The sequence below is a fragment of the Astatotilapia calliptera genome, chromosome 7 (genome assembly GCF_900246225.1).
Source record: "Astatotilapia calliptera chromosome 7, fAstCal1.2, whole genome shotgun sequence".
In the NCBI taxonomy this organism is placed as follows: domain Eukaryota; kingdom Metazoa; phylum Chordata; class Actinopteri; order Cichliformes; family Cichlidae; genus Astatotilapia; species Astatotilapia calliptera.
In genome coordinates this window covers 8,686,498-8,709,977 of record NC_039308.1, presented here as the reverse complement: position 1 = coordinate 8,709,977, position 23,480 = coordinate 8,686,498, and the positions used below count along the sequence as shown (strand labels likewise).

Genomic DNA, 23,480 nt, shown 5'->3' with positions numbered 1-23,480 from the left:
AAACCCCTGCCACATTGATCAACATCCAATGATCAAAGACCCGGACCAATGACTTTACCTTTTTCACATAAATAGCCTCCTTGACTCCACACTCAAACCAGTGTGTCTCACTATCCAGGATGTGTAAGTGCTATGTCCAGATGAACAGATAAGATGTGGTCCCAAATGGAGCTATTTTATTTCATTTTAGTTATTTACATATACTAATGGCAAGGATCCAGTTTGATTATAAATAGATTTATTAGAGGTTGAATTAGTCTGCTACAGTGGATCATAATGGCTTGTCAGTGGCTTTATCAGTGAACAAGACATTGTTTTAATTTTTTTTTATGCTTCTTACCCTGAAAACAATCTAATAAGTAGCCTTTTTTTTTTTTACAGAGAAAAGAGCAGTTAATTATACAGAACAACCAACAATCTGCAGCCTACCTGGGTCTCACTTGCTGTTCGTTTAAATTAGCAGTTTAGAATGTTTAGAATAAATGGTAGATCACAAAAAGTTAGGATAAACCTGCTCTTTACATTTCCCATTGTTTAGATATTTTTCCCCTTTGGTTGATATTTTAAATCCCATATGGACCAAGGTTTGTTACCTGGTTCTAAAAACGAATAGAAAATAGAAAATGCAATGTTTGATTTCTCGTGATTTGAACTGTTCTGTTTTCTTATTCCACCTTATGGCTGGAATAGTATAATGTTCAGACATTATTTATTTATTTGTAACCGCATCAAAGACATATACATTAAATATTGAAATTCAACCTCATGGTTACTTCTCCGTTTAGGTGACATAGTACACTTTTGATTGATCAGGTCTGTGAATATGTAACCATTTATGACTATTACTATAAGAAATGGACATTAATCAAATTTAAAAAGCCACTTTTTGTTTTTTGAGTCTTATTTGTTTTGGGATATGGATGCTGGGCTTTGGGGTAGACATTTTCTTTATATGTAGGGAGTAATACTGACTAGTTGGCTTCGATAGAGGTGTGCTTGCCGTTGACAAAGACCCATCTGACTCAGCATCATCAGGATATCTCTGTGAAATGCCTTTGTCAAGATAGCATAAAAAAATGGGTTGGTGCAAGAGTTGAGAGGATAGAAAAGAACCAGCAGCACCTGTTGAGAAAAAGACATAACCCTTATTATAAATGAGGGAGGGGGGGGGGGGGGGCATTAAATATTACAAGTATGTAAAGTTATACCTTGGAATCTGTGACAGTTATCATCGGGTGGTGGAAAGCTGCAGACAGGCCGTAGAAACAAATGGGAGCCAGACATAAAAAGTTGGTGAAAATAATAACAGCCATACGTTTGGCCATGCTCGCGTCGTATCTGCTGGAGTTATGATTGGGATTGTGTACCATAAAATAGATGTGGATGTAACATAAGCATACTACCATAAAAGCAGTGACATTAACAATCAAGACAGAAATAATGTATGTCCGTGCAGCAGTTGTCCCAGTGTCTATAGGTAAGCAGATGCTTACTTTCTGGTAACTGCTCACACCAACTACTGGCAGCAGTGCAAGAAACGCACACAACAACCAGCCAACAAGCATTAGCACAGATGCATGACGCAACCTCATTTTTCTGTCTGGCCTGATAGCTGAGAAGATGGCATTCCAGCGCTGAAGACTGATTAGAGTTAATGTGAACACAGACAACTCACTGGCAAACACAGATAATATTCCTACTATATTGCAGCCACTTCCTGTTTGCCAGGTAATCGCATAGTGATGATAATTGGAGCGTGTGTAGAAATCCACAAATGCAATGACCAGCAAGTAGAACCCCATACAGCAATCTGCAAATGCCAGGTGACCTATAAGAAAACGGGTAACAGACATTTTCTGTCGACTGGTCAACAGGATGAAGAGCACCAATAGGTTTGCTGAAATGGCAAATAAACTGACGACCCAGACCAATATCCTGAGGATGTCTTTACTCATCACATCTTCACAGGGGTTCAAAGCATCAGGCAGGGGGGTGCATGAGGGTCCATCATCTGCGTCAAGTTCATTACACAGCGAAAAGTCAAAAACTTCACTGAGATGCTCTGAATATGTTTTTACATAGAACAAAGTATCATCCTGAGACTTCTTGGTTGGGCAAATCAGTCTTTTGGGATTGCTATTTGCACTGCCATGAGTTGGAATACCAAACTTTTTAGATTTCAGATGTTGTGAGATGTTGTACTCCAGATACCTCTGAGAGAGCATTGCAGAAGACAGCTGCAGCTTTCCTGAAGTAGCCCATGTCAGGTTGCAGATAACTGCCTCAGAGTGTCTTGCACAGAAATGAAAAGAGTTATTTTTCAGGGAATGAATTACAAGCATATTTTCAAATACAAATTTTGTGACGAAAGTGGGTTGTTGTTTAACCACATTTAAATTGTAAATAAAAACAATGCAATAATCTTCAAATCATTTAAAGCCTATTTTTAATTAAAAATGCAAAGGCAAGTGACCATATGTGCTTTTTTTTGTTACTATTAAAACAGTTAGGACATAGTCTATGTTTACCACTGAGTTTCATTATCTCTTCTTTTAAGAACACTGTAAATGAAAGTCTTTTTACATTAACTATTCCTGTGATTTTTGTCATATTTTTCTATTTCATAAAATAGCTTTTGAATTGTTAAGAGGTTTGGAACACAGGCAGGTCAAGTTAGCACCTACATGCTTTACTCTGGACTGTTGTTATACATTCAGAATTTGGTTTGGCTATCATTCAAATAAACATGTGTTTCTCCAAAGCCACACTCAACATTAATGGAGATGTACAAGATATGTACATTAATGAACCCCATAGATGTTGACTTTTAAACTGTGCCCTAATAACATGTCCCTCTCCTCTTAAGCCAGAGGATGTGATGTCCGTGATTTCTTTTGAGTTTCTGATGTGGAAGTCATGCAATGAATTTGAAATAAAGCCTGATTTTTGTCATTATGCAACTTTTCCAATTTTTTTTCTAACTCACTTTAATTTAAACTTGCTGTTGTATTACATTTAAAGTTATAATTAGTGTATCAATATGAACATTTATTATGTTGTCTTTGCACTATTTTAAATAGAATGTAAATTTGCAAATAATATTTTTTTTCCTTTTTTGGAAATGTGTTTATTACACCATGAATTACTACATGTGATGCAAAGTGTAAAAAGTAAAAACCCATAATGGTTTTCACTTGTCACTTTGTGATGTCAGAGTGTTGGATCTTGTCTGAGATACAGACAGTACTCGACAATAGTTTCCACCTAAAGACTAAAATAGTCTTAAAAAGTATAACATAATATGTAGTATTATAACCACATTGTGATAGCAATCGCAACAGTCAAAAAACAGCAATTAATCACAACAATATATAAACAACACACATTGCAAGTTGTTATGACCTTATGTAGGGTTTGATGTTACAATTGGCTCACTTTTTTGTTTCTGTAAATTTATAGCAGTCATTGAGCAGGTTATATAGGACAGCATAGTGAATGTTAAGTCAGTATAAATTCTGTGTAATGTTTGGCTAAAGATGGAAACAGACAAAACAAAAGCTGCAATCTACAGTGCATCTTTTTTCAACTGTCAAATGTTTAAATGCTAAATTATTGCCATGTTCTAAGTAACTATTTTTTCATACACTAAAATTTTTAGCTAGTAGCTAGTTACAGCTTTTGAGAATAACCAAGGCCTAATACTATGGACATTACAACAGAAAGGAGAAAGAAGTACACAAGTAAAAGAAAAACAGGGAATATTTTCCCAAGACTTACCCTTGCCCTCTTTTCAGCATTTTAAGACCACAGCAATGGCTTGGGAAGGTCAATTCAGCGCTTTGTAAGTGAACAAAAGCTCTTAAGGGGGGCAGCATTTTTAAGGCCCATGTGTTTTTAGCTTGGAGCTTTTCAATGTTCTTCATACCTTTTGATGGTAAAGAGTGTACTTTGGTATCTGAAAGATCTCTGGATTGACAGACAAATAGTTAAGAATTAATTCATTGGGCTACAGAGCTCTCTCTCTCTCTCTCTGTCTTTCTCTGTCTTTATATAAAGGAAGGGTGGGAGAGAGAATAAAAGAGCGAGAGAGAGAGAGAGAGAGAGATTTTTGTCAAGAACACTTTGTCTTTTGTGAATTCTGTACTCACAGGTGAGTTGGGCCTTGAATCACACCATAAAATGCAAATTCCTCTATTTGTTCTAAATCCAAATTCCTATCAAGATACCTGAATATTTGGGAAAAGATGGGGAACAAAATGACATGATAAAAACTATTTAGTTTTACCAAACCTTCAGTTTTAAAATGTATTTTTTTCTGAAAAGTGTGTTTAGTAAAATGAAACTGACAAGAATAACAAAGAAATGAACTGTTGTACAATGTTTCATGTCCATTTTGAATTAAACAACAAAAAAAAAAAGATTGAAAACCATAATCAATGACATTAGAACATTTTAAAGTATCTGAAACAGTATACCTACAACTACCAAAGGGGCCAACATTATTTGACCCTGCCCAGAAATTTTAGTCATTAAAATTGCTTGTTCACTTGAGGCTATAATCTACCTATGACTTATCCCATCTATCAAGCACGTTAGTAAATTTCAGACACAAACTATATAGACAAGAAATAAATAAATACAAGATGTGAATTGAATCTTGTGTCCTATCAGTTTAGTGAATAAATCAAAAGTTCATACACTTCCTCCAGTTTGGTTCCATTGAAAGCATAGTCCTGGATCTCTTTCACACCATTGCTATTCAGCACACTAAAAAAGGGGAAGAAAACCCTGTAAATCTTAAATCTTCATAATTAAATTTGTTGTTAAACGTTAGTTCCATCTCTATGTTTCACACTGACATGTATGCCATTGGAAACGACATTAAATACATTCTGTTGTCATAATCTGCAGGGTATGCATATTGGAAAACGATTTTAAATCAAGCCATCAAGATATGACTGATGTGCAAACCTGCATCTTTAACATAAGGCGTATAACCAAAAGTATTGTAGTTGGTAGAGTTCTCAAATATACTGGGCTACAATCTCTGGTCAGGTGTGGTAACTCCTCCAGTCTGCATCTTTGGGCAAGATACTGAACCCCCAGTTGTCCTTGAAACATTCAGCTGAGTGGGAGTGTGTGCCGCTGTTTGACAAAACACTTAGTCATAGAAATCATAGAAAACAATTGCTGTATGTTTGTCTGTTTGATTGGATGAAAAAAAGCTTAGAGTAAAAAGTGTTCCAATTACTCATTTACTCATGAAGTACCAGTCTATTTACAGTTGCTGTGACAAACAGTCCCCAGCCCTCAGTTTGAAGCGTGGGTCTGCAAAACCAAAGGGGAGGGAAAAGTCAGGAGTGTGAAGCAGGGGTTCCTCACAGAGAGCTTTCTTCACCTGTACAAATGCCACCTGGCACTGCTCCGTCCACTGGAAGGAGATCCTTCAAGGGGCTGGTCAGATCCACAAAGTTCAGGATAAACAAGTGGCAATAACCAGCCAGCCCCAAGAACTGCCCTTTTTGTTGGTCATGGGAGGCAGGCAGGATGCGATGGGTGCTGTCTTATCCATCTGAGGAACTGTTTCAAAATGGTGCCCTATGAGCGAGCTGCTACTGGGGAGAACAAATCTGCAAAACACTGTTGCAATGCAGTAATATCCACTCTCTTGGCCTCTGTGAGGTGGTCATCACAATGGAGGGAGGTGGGAATGGTTGAATTTAGCACCTCCAGCCCCAACTCATCTCTTTCCATCACTATAGCTCACCAGAGAAACAGTTTGAGCCTCTTTCCATGCTTTGAGGAGGTTGAAGTGATAACGTCTCATGGACAGAAGGAAGGAAGGAAGGAAGGAAGGAAGGAAGGAAGGAAGGAAGGAAGGAATTTTATCCCAAACCATGACCGTCTTTCTAGACCTAACCAATAACCATATGCCAGCAAGTATGAAGAGTCATCACCAAGCTCCATTAACATGGCAAATTAAGAGATAAAATGTGTTGCATTATTAGTCATTGACATTAAATTAAACTCACATAGTCAAAGTATTCAGAGATATTCCAGTAAAGGAATTAGCAGGTATGACTTGGATAAAAACATTCTCCACCATCTCTCTGTTAAAAAGGAGCAAACACACACACAAAGGCTTCAAGTCAAATTATTAGAGGAATGTGCAGCAGAATATTTATGACTAAATGCTACATACAATATAAAATGGTCTTGGCTGGAGTGAATATGCTGTAGCCCAGGAAAGGTGGTGAGACCTGTGTTTGTGATCCCACTGTATTAAAAGAAAGCTGAGTCAAGAATCAATAAATGTACATAACTTTTATGTTGCTTATTTGGAAAACAAACAATACAGTCATAATATAAATAAACAAATAAAATCATACTTACAGATATTTTAAATTAGGCAGATTCTTAAAAGCATCTTGATCAATATATGACAGTGTTTTGATGCCATTTAGTTGTCTGTTGGACATGAAAACATACACAGAGACACAAACACAAAATATTTGCATTTTTTCATGTAATGCTTTTTTGCCTAAAAATTTTTTTCAGTCTAAGATATCTCCAAAACTGTTTTAATTATAGAAACATCCATAGAAATCTTTTCACAAGTTATCTACTGTAACACTTTCAACCTGTTATACATGTGCTTGAGTATATGAGTATCTGACAGGAAAGGGGGCTTGTCATATTGGGGCTTGTTATATAAAAATGCAAAGCTAATGACAAGGGTTTAATAGCACAGTAACCCTGTACTTGAAAGGAGAAGCTGGTGGGATTTAGGAACCGAGAAGAACCATGTAAGGATTGAATAATCTGCTGAAATAATCGGTACATTACTGTATAATTATGTTTTACATCTAACCAACCCATCTCCAACATTAAAAAAAGCCAGGTCTTTGAAAATCATTTTGCCAGTACTACTGCAGGACAGAGGAAACATGATACAAGACTTATTTGTATTTACTGAAGCATAAATCCATTCATTTGATGATTAATTTCAATTACATGTTAAATTTTTGTGCATGAAATTTACATACATGTGTGTGACCCTGGACAGGTTGTAGAAAGAATGCCTTTCAAGATATCTTAATGTACTGTCATCAGATATGTATCTGAAAAACACACAAACAAAGTACAACTTCTGATTTGAAGATTGAGAGATTTAGAAAGAAATAGAGAGAGAAATACTGTTAATTGTCTGAACAACTTTTAAAGACAAAAATGATGGTCACTGAATCAAATTTGATATCTTCTGATAAGAACATTATTAGATACAGATCCTGGATGGATAAGAAGCACAACTATGAATAAGAATGAAAAAAAAATATATAGCTGATAATAAAGCTCTAGAAACTCACAACTCTGATGTATGGGCCGAAGCCATTTATTGACAAGACAATAAATGGCTTGTTCTCCAAAACTTAAAACTCACCACTGCAGCTCTACTGCAACCTCCTAGCAACATATTAACCTTTACTTAAAATATGTCTGTGAAGGTTCTCAGTCATCCAGGTCATCGTAGTCAAAGGACCTTGCAAAGAAAAGCGTCTGGACTTCTTTAAGTTACTTGAAGACGTTTCACCTCTCATCCGAGAAGCTTCTTCAGTTCTAAGGTCAAATGATGGAGAGTCCCAGATATAAACCTAGTGGGAGTATCCCCCTACAGAGGGACAAAAGGACCCCCTGATGATCCTCTAATCACCTGAGCCAAGGTGTGAAACTGGGTGTGGGTCCCAATCAGCCAGAGTTTCGGGTGAGTTCATTGTGAAACCTGGCCCCACCTTATCATGCGAATTCCTGAGATCAGATGGCCCAGGATGTGAGTGGGCGTTAAGGCGTCTGGGAAGGGATCTCAAAACTGAGATCCCTTCCCAGACGCATGTATTTTACTTAAAATACATTACTATTCAGCTATCTTAACTAATCATAGGCTGATTTCTAACCTTCTTTTTATTTTAAACATTCTTGAAAGAACAGTTGTAAAACAGCACAGTATAATTCCCAGAAGAATGGGTTATTTGAAGAGTTTCAGTCAGGATTTAGAGTTTATCATAACACAGAAACAGCACTAGTGAAGGTTACTAATGTTCTCTGACAGTGGACTCATCGTTTGCTTGTCCTGCTACACCTTAGTACAGCACCTGATACCCCTCACCACCAGTGGTGGTCAAGTTACTTGAAAAAAGTAATCAGTAACTAATTACTGATTACTTTCCCCCAAAAGTAATCCCATTACTTTACTGATTACTTATTTTCAAAAGTAATTAATTACTTAGTTACTTAGTTACTTTTTAAAAACACGATTTACAACCTGAATAGGTGATAAAGCGATAGATCTTTCAGCCCAATTCTACTTTTTTTGCACAATCCATCATACAAAATGTAATCAAATGGAAAGGTCCCTTTTTAAAACTTGTTTTATTAGTTTTAATCTTTTAACTTTATGCATCAAGCAAAAATTTAATTATATGCAACATTCTCTGACTGGAAGAAATTTGTTTAATATTTAAACCTATTTTTTGCACATTCCTGCACATAATTCTTTTTTTTTGTGTGTGTTTACACTCACTCTTTCAAATAGATGCAAGTAAAACACAGCAGAAAATTAATAAAATCAAAGACTAGCGGTCCTTTTGCTCTATTTTCACCTGTAAAGCAGGAGTGTGGTAGGCGGAGGTTTACCCTGGTGCAGGTGTGCCACAGCAGTCAGTTGAAGAATCCACGAGTTTCTCTGTGAATTTCCCATTACGTCGTTGCGCACTCGGTGCTTGCTTGGGGGGGTTTTTCGCTGTAAAAAGGAGTTTTCTTCCCACGCACAACGGACACTAATGTTTTTGTCACTTTTTATGGAATCATACTTAAAGTAGGGTCAGTACTTCCACACTTTAAACGCTCCATGCTCATACTCTCTCCTGCACTTGATATATTATCCATTGTTGATCTGCACACAGATGTTGTCACGAACGTCGCACTTGCTTTACGTCACTGTCAGGAGACATTCTCGCAAAAAAAATCACGGTTTTAGTAACGCAGTAACGCAGCGTTCCTACGGGAAAGTAACGGTAATCTAATTACTGTTTTTGCAATAGTAATCCCTTACTTTACTCGTTGCTTGAAAAAAGTAATCGGATTACGCGTTACTGCCCATCTCTGCTCACCACACAAAATTTGCTAAGTTCCAGAGGGTTCTATGCAGTAACCAGTTCAATTTAAATAAGACATGCTTTCCTTTGATAATATTATTAGATGACATACCATACATTTTCACTGCTATGCAGATAATACCAGCTTTATTTATGCATGAAGGCAGATAACAGAAACCAATTAGTTAAGCTACAGGCATGTCTTACAGACTTAAAGGCTGTCAGGGTACCTGCGTCACTGACTAAAGTGTTTTGTGTTCATGGGTTTTTTGAATGTTGTTTATTCATTCATTTTTATTCTCTGTGCGACCTATGTTTCTTAGTCTAGTTTCTACCATTCTTGAGTTTATTTCGAGTTAGGTTGTCCTGTGTATTATATGCACACTGCATATAATACACAGGCAATCACTGAAGAGTGATAGTGTTGACAACTTCAGACAGAAACAAGGGTATGCTTTTAATAAATTGCTTTCCTCTTTTAGTCACAGAAAATGGCTGGCTCTCCCTGAGCCTGGTTCTTCCAGAGGTTTCTTCCTGCTAAAACTGAGCTTTTCCTTCCCTCCGTGACCAAGTACGGGCTCAGGGGGTTATTTGATTGTTGAGATTTTTTCTCTACTGTAGTAATAAAGCAACCTGAGGTAACTGTTCTTGTGATTTGGCACTGCATTAATTAAATTTAATCTAATTGAAATTAACCAATTGCATGTATTCAAATGTCTTTTATCTGATTCCGGCAAAAACTGAGGTTCGAGTTGAATGAATCTATGGTTGTATGGATGATTTTGTGTCTATTTATGAATCCATAAGTCAATATGTTTTAACCTAATCTTTAATGTGTGGTTTTTATCAAAACCGTGATGCACTTTGTTTTCTGTTTTTTGAAATGTGCTACACAAATGAAGCTGTTATTACTAAACAGAGGTGTGGACTCGAGTCACATGACTTGGACTCGAGTCAGACTCGAGTCATTAATTTTATGACTTTAGACTTGACTTGAAAAAATGTTCTAAGACTTGTGACTTGACTTGGACTTTTACACCAATGACTTAGGACTTGAATTGGACTTGAACCGGTTTACTTGAAAAGACTTGATATTTTACCCCAAATATAAAATTTAACATGCATATTATATAGAGATTGAAAATGTGACGTCATTCACGGGTAGAACCGCAAAGGATTCTGGGAACTCGTGGCAAGCGGTACTAGCGCACGCAGGCTTTCAATTAAAATCAGTTAAACAGCGATAAAAAGAAACACAAAAATGTCAAGAAGCCGTTGTATTATTAACTGCAATAGCCGGTCGCATGACAGCCACGGGAAGCCGACGGGTAAAGAGATCGGTTGTTATCGGATTACGTCGTTGAAGAGAAATTGTTCGAGCCATGTTTCCGAAGTAACAAAGACGCGACGGATGGCCTGGATTGCAGCCATTCAAAGACCAAATATAACGTCCCAGAACCCTCCAGCTCACAGGTTAGTCTGCTCCAAGCATTTACACGAAGGTCAGTGTTTTTTAGTAGTTAATACGTCATTTTCATAACATAATTAGTGATATAGGTTACAAGCAAGTCTGGCGCTGAACAGAAATTGTCGCGCTATGCTCCTTTATTTATTGTGCATAAATAGTGAATTGTCCTGACACAATATTGCGTTTCGCTTCTGTTATTATGGTACATTGACAAAAACATATACTTTTATTCACAGGATAAAACAGGTTTTTTGTATCACTAATTGCCCAGTGTGATTACAGACTGCGGTAAAGTGAGCCGTCATTTGTGAGCCGCGGTCAAGCCAGCCGCCTCCTATCCGCGCGGTGATTACAGCATACAGTATTATTGTCACTGCTACATTTCTGTAACGCTACCAGAAATTATTTCCACTACTAATTAATTACCGTTGAGCTCAAAGGTCCTATTAATAAACGGTTAAGGAATGTGTATTTATGAAGACGATTTGTGAGACTGGTAAACTTATGATACGTACGATGGTCTTTCGTTCTACACGGTGCATTTCAAAGTCCTGCACCCATCTGTCGGTAAACTGTACCTGGGCTTGTTGCAGTGACCTGAAGTTACTAAACTTCATGAGTGTATGCACTCACTCCAAGAACCGTATAATTATAAATATGCATATAAATATGCTACGATGAGATAGCTGACTTCATCTAACTAGCAAATGTTGTCCAGGCTACGTTGGTGATACAGTTTTTTTTAATGTGTATGATATTTTTGTCATGCGATTTTAAAGCTGGTCCTACAACCGCATCCAAGAATAACATGCAGCTTATCTCAGAACTGTCGGTGAAAATTATTCTTGGAGCTAGGTTTAATTGAGCTGCATTTTAAAGAGGTGCAATTTCACAATTTGTGTATATTTTCTAAGTTCACTATTTTGTCATGTGTTGAGAAAAACACAGATTTTAAAATTACATGGTCTAATATTTACATTTAGCATAACTGCAACATTATTTTTTCGTTTTTTTTTTTTAAAGACTCGAAAGGACTTGAAATTCAAAGTTTCAGACTTGTGATTTGACTCGGACTTTTACACCAGTGACTTGAGACTCGACTCTGACTTGCCTGACATTACTTGAGACTTGACTTGAGACTTGAGGATAAAGACTTGAGACTTACTTGAGACTTGCAAAACAATGACTTGGTCCCACCTCTGTTACTAAACCTGACAGCGTTGTTATGAAATGAAAGACTACATTTTAGAAATGAAAATGTCCAGAAGAGCAAGGCACAACAGAAGATGTTACTTCAATCTGGCCATTCTTGTGGTCTTTACGGAATCATTTCATTTTTATTTGCTCTTTATGACTGTGTGTTTAATGACAAAATACCTTAGTAAGGTATTTTGAATTTAAATCAGAGTTTGCAGTGTGACAAGGATGTCTCTTTTTTTGATCACAGTGGTAAGTTGTTGAACATATAACCTGTTCCACTAGATGCCATTTTTAACACATATTCGGTACAGTACTAATAACTGTGCAGTACTCTGTTTTTGGTAACTATTGTCCTTGATGTAAATATGTAAAAAAAAATGTGTATGTTTCTGTTCTGTGTCCTGTATACTGTTTGTTTGTATATGTGTTTTTCTTGCTGCTGTTACAACCAAATTTCCTCTTGTGGGACAATTAAAGGATTATTCTATTCTATTCTATTCTATTCTATTCTATTCTATTCTATTCTATTCTATTCTATTAAAAGGCTGCTCAAACCACAATAGCTGGTTAATACATTTCTCTGACTAGAGGACCAAAAATAAAACAAACAAGAGTAGTCCACAGGCTACATACTTTGTAAACTCCTTCTACCAAAAGTAGAGCTCTCTGCGTTTAACCAGACCAGTGAGCTATGAATACTCTACCCCTTCTGAACCATACATTCCACCTCAATCAGCTCTGCATTAGCAACATACACTGATTTTCATTTCTGCATCAACCATCATGTCATCTATAAGACCCAGGGCAGTATATACTTCAGTTCTGCTTTAACTTTTACTTGAGGGGAAGGAAAAAAATGCCCGTAATGTTAATAGTTAGAATAGTTAAAAGTTTTGTTGAAAGTCTCATTTTTATTAAGCATATAGGAAACATATACTAAGAGATAACAGTGCCTTTAAGTCTCATATAAAATATAATATATAATAAGAGGTTTATTTTTATTACAATAACTGTAATTTTTGTCTTCAGTCAGTACTTGCAATAGAGGATCATGAAGGTAATTGGTTAAGCACTAGTTTACTGTCAATATTGTTTATTTACTTTGTTGAGTAGTAATCTACTAGATTGAAAGAAAGAGGATAGTTTTGTAGAAAGTATCTTACATTTGTGAAATATTGGCCAAGTTTGCAAATGCATTCTCAGGAATAGAATACATTCTTGTCCCCAGAAGCCATCTAAAAGAGAAATTGAAGGCATTTCAGTCTAACCACAACAGTCACAGAAATCAGCGGTTAAGGACTGTGGTTACTTACACTTCCTTTGTGCTGGAATGGAAAACAGGAATAACCTCAACTCCAAAGCACGACACACTGTGGATTTCCCACTCACACTGGCAATGAGGTGGACAATACTCCAGATGAATAGTAGTCTTGACAAGGATAAAAGTTAAAATAGTAATATGAAAAACAGAATTCATTGTAAAAGCAGTACTTGTGAAGACTCTGCTCATTTGAGTTTTCAAAGCCACTGGGCTGTCCTGGATTTTGGCCAATTGCAAGTGCTCCACAACTGCCCTTCAAAATAAGATTTTGAATATAATTTTCTACTTGTATAATGCAGATTATACAGTAAATATGTTAGGTATATATTTGATCAGTATTAAGAGTTTAAATCGTATATCATCATTATTCTTTTGATACTTTTAATACTTTCATTAAACCCTAAAGGCATTTTTTTGCCTAGGCTGTTCATTTCTTATTTCATCTGAAATAAAATTATAATAAAAACTTGCTGTCAACGGACCACTGAGGCAGGCAGAACTTATACTATTTCTAGTACTAAAGGTTTATTTAGGTGTTTATTTAAAACACGAACGTGAATCAATAATCCAAACACAAGATTAGTATTATGAAAGTTCCGGTACCACAGGGTTATTCCACAGGTTCAAATCATTCCACAGAAATTCCATCATGAGCCCTGATTACCTCACCACTGCAAGGAAAGTTTCTTCAAAGGAATGCGCACAGGGGAAAAAAATGTATGTTTTGTTTTAGGGACAAGGAGTGCAAACACAGAGAAAAGGAGACAAGCTTCTCTAAAGCTTCTAAAATGGAGCACATATTTCTACTTGCTGACTTTATATGGAGAATACTGCCTAACCCTACATTTGTATTATTAATTCTTTACTTACTCCAAGGCCTTTAAAGACCACTGAGGCTACTGTGGAACAAATAAAAAACAAGACTGTCTTTTAAACATTAATTCAATGAAATATTCGATTATAAACCACCAGATTCTCCCATGTATTAATAAATTAATAAAATTATCTATATTTGTAACTGATCAGATGCTGGCGACAGGGTGAACTCAGCATCTTGATATGCAGTTTCACGCTTGAGTAACATAATCAGACTGGCAAGAAAGAGGAAGCAGAACTAAACATAATACACATGACCAATGTTCCCTGTTAGCTGCGCGCGTGTGCAATTGCGCACTGCTGGCATGGTCTCTGCGCAAAAAAAAATCTGCGTTGCGCACAAAAAAAATCTAACCTGAATTGAAATTAAAATAAATACTTTAACAATTCTGTTTTGCAGTGTTAGTCAGTAAGTGACTGGCTGCTCCCATATGGCATTAGAACGATGCCACCTTATCCCATAGTCCAGCCAATAATGCGATTCACATTCGTATATACGCAGCTAATCAACGTCATTGACAGGCTAAGATAGCATCCTGTCACACACACTGGTGTTTTAGCTATCAAAGTGGCGTGGCTGATGTGGAGTGAAGCCACGTTAATTGACAACGTTTACAGCCATTGGAGATGTGAGCAGGACAGAAGGAACAATTGACGGGAAAAGTGTGGACTTTATACCAGTTTTTAAATTGTGTTGATAGGCCTCGTAAAACCAGAGTTATAATAAAAATATATGCAATGTTTGGATTTCTTCCTGGATACTATCGTTGTTTATATTTACAGCGGGAAGAAACGGTAAAAACTGTGTTTTATAAGGAAAGCGCTTGAAAGCACTCTCCGCCTGTGAGCAAAATGGACAACAAAAAAACCCACCCTTTCCTACTGGTCGAAAAATGTACCATGTCGACCAATCAAAAAATGATATGGCAACATGGCATTTAGTTGTTTAGGGAGGGGGAATCTCCAAAAGTTGAATCTGTTCATCTGGACGTAGCGTTTTGTGGGAGAAACGTTTCATCACTCATCCAAGTGACTTCTCAGTCTCAGCTGACTGCAGGTTTCCCCAATCTTATAAACAGTACATTTGCATAATGACTGAAACCAGCCCCCTGAAGGAACAATGGGCTGGGAGGTCAGTTCTTTAATCATAATTATGGAAATTCTCATGACCATTGATCAACAACCACTGACCAAAACCCACTGATCAAAGACCACTGATCAATGGCCATGAGTCCCATTCACAGAGAGTTGGGGAATGACTGCAATCACAGCATTGTAAGATGGTGACAGATGTACCCTTAGGCCCCCTCCTCGATTCAGAGATGGTCTTTCCCTTTTCACGTAAATGGCCTCCTTGACTCTGCGCTCAAACCAGCGTTCCTCCCTGTCCAGGATGTGCACATCCTCATCATTGAAAGAGTGTCCACTGGCCTGTAGGTGTAAATAGACTGCAGAGTCCTGGCCTGACGAGGTAGCTCTTCTGTGTTGTGCCATCCGCTTCGCCAGAGGTTGTTTGGTTTCCCCGATGTATAAATCCTGGCAATCCTTCTGGCACTTAACAGCGTACACTATGTTACTCTGTTTGTGTCGGGGGACCCGATCCTCGGGGTGGACCGATTTTTGGCGCAGCGTGTGAACAGGGAAATTATGTTTTGTTCTCCATGTTATACGGAGGCGGAAGAGGCGCTGAGGCAGATTCTGCATCAGCCTCCCTTCCATGCACTTCTCTAGGCAACTCTGTCAGAGCTGCTTTCTTTTCTCTCCTTTCTGCTTCCATCATCCACATTTTCAAACATTCCTTCTCATCGCTTACCCTACGCAAATCTACAGTGTTAACTTTCCCTTATTTCAATAATTTCACTTCCTCCTCCCGCAACTGTTTCTCTACTTTCTTTAACTGGTTAACACTCAGCGATCCCTTCCCGGGAAACCCGTTTACTTTTTGCCACTTAACAACATATTTCATGCTCTTCTCCCTGTACACCAACTGCTGCACCTCCACCCACCAGTCTGTCAAGCTAATCAAGTTCGCAGATGACACCACCGTCATTGGGCTCATCTCGGACGGGGACGAGTCTGCCTACAGGAGGGAGGTTGAACGTCTGGTGTCTTGGTGCAGCCACAACAACCTGGTGCTGAATGCCCAGAAGACAGTGGAGATTATTGTGGACTTCAGGAAGCACACAGCCCCACTCCCCCCCATCATCCTGACTGACACCCCCATCACCTCTGTGGACTCATTCCGCTTCCTGGGTACCACCATCACCCAGGACCTGAAGTGGGAGCCCACCATCACCTCCGTCATTAAGAAAGCCCAGCAGAGGATGTACTTCCTGAGGCAGCTGAAGAAATTCAACCTGCCAACACGGACGATGATGCAATTCTACACTGCAATCATCGAGTCCATCCTCACCTCCTCCATCACCGTGTGGTACGCTGGAGCCACTATCAGGGACAAACAGAGACTGCAGCATGTTGTGCGCTCTGCTGAGAAGGTGATTGGCTGCAGACTCCCATCTCTGCAGGACCTGTACACCTCCAGGACACTGCGGCGTGCAGCCCGGATCTCAGCTGACCCTTCTCACCCTGGACACAGTCTGTTTGACCTGCTCCCCTCAGGCAGGAGGCTCCGGTCCATTCGCACCAGAACCTCTCGCCACAAGAACAGTTTCTTCCCCTCTGCTGTTGGACACATGAACAATAACCACATGACTGTCCCCGCCACTAACACATGACCCTACGCTGTGTCACTGCATCATTTCATGTTTGGCACTGATCACCACCTGCACTCATGTATATATCTTTCTACGTAGCACTCATAATTCTTATTCTCATGTATATATCTCATGTATATCGCATGCACATATCTTTCTTACTACATAGCACTTTAATTCTTATTGTCTGCACTGAAGCACCGCAGCAATTTCCTAATGTTGTAAACCTCAACATCTGGCAATAAACCCATTCTGATTCTGATTCTGATTCTGATTCATACACCCAATTCCCCATTTCTTAACCATACAGTCAAATATTGAGTTTTGTCCCTGGCTGCCCGGTGGAACGTCTGCCGCTCTACTGGATCTAGATCCCATTTTACTACACAATGCGTCCCCTGTGAGGTCCTTGCCTTCTACGGACCAAGGAACGAACACCGCCACTCCGTGCACTATAGTATGCAGAAATGGACTCCGACAGTGTATCCGAACCGCTGTCCTAGAGCTGGGCGATATGAGATTTTTTCATATCACGATATGTTTTTTTCATTTCAGGCGATAACGATATCTATCACGATATAAGCCAAATAACTATATTTGTAAGATTTAAATGTGCCGTTGCTCACAAGTAAAATGTGAAATAATAAGCAGCTTGTTTTTATTTAAATATTTATTTCCCATAATAAGTTCAACAGGGTAGATGTACTTAAGGAACATGAGACTTTTTCAGATAAATAAAGGCAAATATTGCAAACTACACAAAAGGCAGCCGCTAAAGCGTTTAAGTTTCAAAATAGAACAAACGAAACAGACTACTAAATTGTCAATTCCACTTAGAAACAAAATATTAATTCTAAAAATAAATCTTAGTTTGTTTTACAGAAGAACAGACAAAACTGACTAACTTTTGTCAATATCAAATAAACTGAGAACTAAAAGGAAATTCTCAATCTCTCCTTGTTGTATAGCTTAGCTTTTCAAACAGTTTTAACAGTTACTTTAGTCTGACAAAAGCCGAATGACGAATTAGCGCTTCCAGTCAGAGACTGAGGCTACGTCCACACGTACACGGGTATTTTTGAAAACGGAGATTTTCCGTTTTCGTTTTAAAAAATAATCCCGTCCACACATAAAGGCAGAAATGAAGGAAAACGCTGCTATGAACATGCCAAAGCAGCAGGTGGCGCTAGATTCCTAACCGTGCAGAAATGTTGGCCAATCAGAAGTCTAGAAGCCTCGGTGGGAAAAAGTAAACAAAGCTGGGGCATAGAAGCAGAACCGAGTCGTATGTGTGGACGGACAGTAATTGTGTGTATATGTAAGCATTTAAACACTGCAGAGAGTCGAATTAACAGTAACAGTATTGTAGAAATTCATTTCACCGAAACAATAACGTGGCGCACAGTGTGACGCATGCACCAGTTTATTGTATTTCCAGACTTGCTTTCGGCACAATTTACAGTGCACGCTACTCTGTTTTTTGTCAGACTTGAAATAGCCGAAATACCTTCACACTACGGAACTTCTATGGCTCTTCCGTTCGACAATCTCTCCGGCATTGGAACCATCATCTGTTTTCTCTTCGGTCACGCTCGGTTGATTTTTCTAGTCGGCACACTCATTTCCTCCATTACGCGCTGGCTCCATTACCCACTGGCTGCTTCCCAAACAAACACACGTGCGGCTTGGCACTTGTGCTGTACGTGACGCTGCGGCTGTGATTGGTTCGGCTCTGCGCTACCTAATTTGTATTGGCTGACCTTTTTTTTTTTTTTTTAAGAGGACAAGAGCGGCGAGGTCTATCGCGATAGCTTAATTTCTCTATCGAGTAAAAGTTATATCGCGATACATATCGTTATCGTTCTATCGCCCAGCTCTACGCTGTCCCTGTGACGTACTTGGACAGGGCCGGCTTCTCCCCAACAGCGCGCTCGAGCCAATGTCCTTGGGATGGACCGTACCCAACACAAGCCTGGGGCCTCAAACCGCCAGGATTTTTCTCCCGGAGACTCGAACTCCTCTGGCGCCAGAGGGAGTGTTCTCCCAGGGCGCCAAACAGGCTAGGACATCCGCTGCACAGACTCATGCTCATAATATAAGTCAGAGCTTTATAAAAATAAATAAATAAGTAAAGTTTTGTTTTCAAAAAAAGTAATCCCATTACTTTACAGATTACTTATTTTCAAAAGTAATTAATTACTTAGTTACTTAGTTACTTTTTTAAAAACACGATTTACAACCTGAATAGGTGATAAAGCGATAGATCTTTCAGCCCAATTCTACTTTTTCTGCATAATCCATCATACAAAAATGTAATCAAATGGAAAAGTCTCTTTTTTTAACTTGTTTTATCAGTTTTAATCTTTTAACTTTATGCATCAAGCAAAAATTAAATTATATGCACCATTCTCTGACTTGAATAAATTAGTTTAACATTTAAACCTATTTTCTGCACATAAAATAAAATATTTTTTGTGTTTACACTCAGTCTTTCAAATAGATGCAAGTAAAACACAGCAGAAAATAAATAAAGTCAAAGACTAGCGGTCCTTTTTGCTCTATTTTCACCTGTAAAGCAGGAGTGGCGTAGGCGGAGGTTTGCCCTGGTGCAGGTGTGCCGCAGCAGTCAGTTGAAGAATCCACGAGTTTCTCTGTGAATTTCCCATTACGTCGTTGCGCACTCGGTGTTTAGGGGTTTTTTTTTCGCTGTAAAAAGACGTTTTCTTCCCACGCACAACGGACACTAATGTTTTTGTCACTTTTTATGGAATCATACTTAAAGTAGGGTCAGTACTTCCACACTTTAAACGCTCCATGCTCATACTCTCTCCTGCACTTGATATATTATCCATTGTTGATCACAAACGTTGCACTCACTTACGTCACTGTCATGAGACATTCTAGCAAAAAAATCACGGTTTTAGTAACGCAGTAAAGAAAAGTACCTAAAGCGAAATGATCGTTAACGTGGACATTGAATTATTAACACAGCGTTCCTACGGGAAAGTAACGGTAATCTAATTACCTTTTTTGCAGTAGTAATCCCTTACTTTACTCGTTACTTGAAAAAAGTAATCAGATTACAGTAAAGCGTTACAAGTAATGCGTTACTGCCCATCTCTGTAACACACACACTGAGACAAACAAAACAAGAATAACAAAACATGGAGATGAGACTGGGACAGACATGAACAGACCAGAAATCAAAAACTATAAATACAAACTCAGAGGAACCAGAAAGTAACACCCTCAACTAGAACATAATTAACTTCTTACTATCAAAAAAGTGAATAACGAGTCCAAAACAAAACACAAAAACTGGATAATGCCAGGAAGAAAAACAGGATAATGACACTTGTAATATATGTCAAACTGACCACTTTAAGTTATAGAGGATAAGTTGATCTAAAATACTGCAGCAATAATACAGACAGGGACTAGAAAGAGAAAGCATATTTCTCCTATCTAGCTTCTCGTCATTGGCTCCCTGTTGAATCGAGAGTACAATTTAAAATCCTTCATGCCCCACATCAGGCAGGGCTCTAGAGTGCGACCAATTTAGTCGCAAATGCGACCAAATTTTTCAGTGGTGCGACTAAAAAAAAATAATTGGTTGCACCCGTGCGACCAACTGTTCGGGTAGCAAGAAAAAAAATAAATATCTGCAACATTCCCTGTGGTCAACAACAGACACACATTATGCCCCTATCGTGGACTAAACCAATCAGAGATAGTAAGGGGTGGGATCTCTCTGATTGGCCGTGGTCCAGTTGAAAGTGCAGGTGGAAGTGGGAGGTGAGTAGCTTGAATAAAGCGATATCAATTCATTAAATCCTGAATCGACTTTTAAATATAACTGTGTTTTGCCAGAAACGCCAGATTCTCAGATTAAAGCTCACAAAACCATTTCAACAACAACCAAACAGCAAACGAGAGCAGGTACACGGATTCCACACAAAGACGTAAACACAGAACGGACCCCACGCATCAGAATCGGCTTTGTCTTTCTCGGCTTTCTCACCCGATGGCCCGTAGACGGACACGCTGTCGGAACTTAGCGATTCTGATGCGTCCGGTCCGCGCTGTGATTACGTCTTTTTGCGCTGATTCTGAGCTGCAGGTTTTGTCTCTCTCCAACCAAAATTCACCGAGCCAGCAGCAAAAGAAGCAGCAAACTGCGTTTCACATTTGGGACTAGTAAAGCGCTATATAAATACAGGCCATTTACCCTGAATCCTCCTGTCTGGGGGCTCTAAACCAGCAGACTGAGGAAACCACAAAGTGAATTAAAGCTAGCAAGCTTCGTGTTAGCACACTAACACGAATCTTGCTAGTGTTAGTATGTTATTTTGTTAGCAGCATAATGCAGTTGTTTCTGTCCTGTATGCAGTTTGCACTGTACCATTGCTCTGTTGTCCTTTTGTAAAGTAAAAATAAAATTAATGTCCATTTCCACCCTACAGACTGCACCATTATTTTCCTCCTCCAGCACTGGAATGGAAATCATGTGATTGCAGCACAAGTGCAAGTGGAACCGATAAGCAAAATCGTTAAGCAAGCAGACTAACATTTATAAAGCATTAAACTACTGGAAATTGGGACCCAGTACAACTGAACTACTCAGAATTTAATTCCTATCCTTAGATGTCATTGTCTCCACTAGCCCTCCTGTAAAAATATTGCACACCAATTACTGCCTTCCACAGGTTGTCAGTCTGACAACCTGTAGAAGCACTGGCGCATTTCACTATCTCTCTTCACACTCTTCGTACTTCTGTCTTGGTCAGTCTCATGTTACCAAAAACACTTTAGTAGTGCAAAACTATGTGTGACACAGTAGCCATCCCTTCTAACCATCAGAGAGCATCTTATTGATGTGGTGTGAACAAATGAGGCCCCCAAGCCTCCATGTTGCGATTTATGTTTGTCTGTAAGGCTAATATCTCATAATTAGCATCACATATGTGTGTTTGTGTTTTGTCATTTACTGCACACAGTGTATTGCGGAGAAGTTTTGGAGGTGGACTGCTCCTCTGATACTATTAGACATTACAGAGAAAGTCCCCTTCTCTAAGGAATTTAAGGGGGAGGGTTGTCTCACTAGTGAGTGCACCAGAAGGTAAACATGGTCACGAGTTTCTGGGCTTGGAGAACTCTCTCTTTTCATGCGGGTCTAAAGGAGGGTAAGAGGTGGTTGCCATGGTGACGAGTGAAGTAGTCAGAAAGCTGCAGAAGAGGAATGGTGCCAGGATTGGGTTCATTCTGAACTAAAGGTGAACTAAATGGTAAGTTTACTACAATATATTATAATATATATCATAAATTAGTAATATATATATTACCTTTAATCAGCAAGCTAATATACATCATATGATAGCCAGCAGTAAGATGAATTCATTATTAATTATATTAATTAAATGATACAGGACTGAAGTTGTCCCGCTACCCATGTGTCTTTAGCTTTCCTAAACTGCTTAAAGCTTGGCAAGATCTGCAGCTTTACCTTATGCACTCAATAAGTCATGAACACAAATCAAAATTTTGTGCTCAAAAATTACTTTTATTTGCTTTCATGAAAGAAGACATTACATGAAAAAAAAAATTACATGTTTAATGGGTATCAAAGATACAAGTAAAATACAGAATTAAAACAAAATGGCATTGCTCAGCACATAGAATAACATGTATGTAAAGGGAGTACAAATTTGTGTTATTATTTATTTTCAGTGTAATATGCAGCCAGGACTTAATTTGAAGTTGTGTAGTCTAAACACTATAGTGTTTACTATAAGAAATTATTCACTAATCTGCCTGCTTTCCTGGGTTTTTGACTGCAAGTCCATTCTTTACATCACATCCACTTTCCCACAGTGTCAAACAACTCTGACAATACTGACATCATCACTCTAAGCTGGATAATTTTCTTGCCTGCCTGCTGCAAGACAATCAGCCTCTCTTATGTGTGTGCTTTAAATCTCACTGCTGTTTCGTCATTCTGTCTTTCAGACTCTCATATGTGCAACCCGACTCCTCCACATTTCCTTCCATTCAGAACCCACATCCAAGCCTTCATCCTCAATTCCACCACTGCCAGCATCTAGACACCAGGAGTCTTGTCCTAATTCCTATCATTGTTGGGACTTTGTTCTGCCATGAGCGGTCCAGAAGGTCTAATTACAAAGTTCTCTTTAAAGAACTGAAGAGAATTCATCTTCAGTTCTTTAAAATGATCAGTCCTTACCAAAAAAACCCAAACTGATAAAAAGCCATAGATTTGACATATAAATCATGTTCACATGTATGCTCAAATGTGAAATGTGTGTTTTATTTATTATTACAGCTGCACAAGACTTTCATTGTATCAATCAATAGTGAGACAGAACAACTGAAAGTTCTTTTTCAATCCCAAATGCTTTGACACTAACACACAAAACACATAATGTGATATTCAGTGAGAAACAACAATGCAGGAGATTTTCCTGATATATTTACATAAATTAAAGACACCCCCATTTCAAAACAATGTTCTCTGTGTTATGCTAACCATTCAAGTGACAAAATGTGCAAGATATTTTTTTCTCTATGTACTAATGTGTGCAGATGAAATGACTGTATATCTTGCATTGTTTATATTCAATCTGTTGAAAATAATTGTAATTGTATATCAAGACAGGTCATTTAAATTAAAAGGAAAAACCTGAACTTGACTCTTACAGCAAGAAGATAACAAGTTAATTTGGGGGGAAATT

At 38.4% G+C, this 23,480-nt stretch overlaps 1 pseudogene; it reads right to left on the bottom strand.

Moving 5' to 3' along the window:
• Window positions 1-936: 936 nt before the first annotated feature.
• Window positions 937-13,297, bottom strand: LOC113027263 (thyrotropin receptor-like; annotated as a pseudogene).
• Window positions 13,298-23,480: the final 10,183 nt, after the last annotated feature.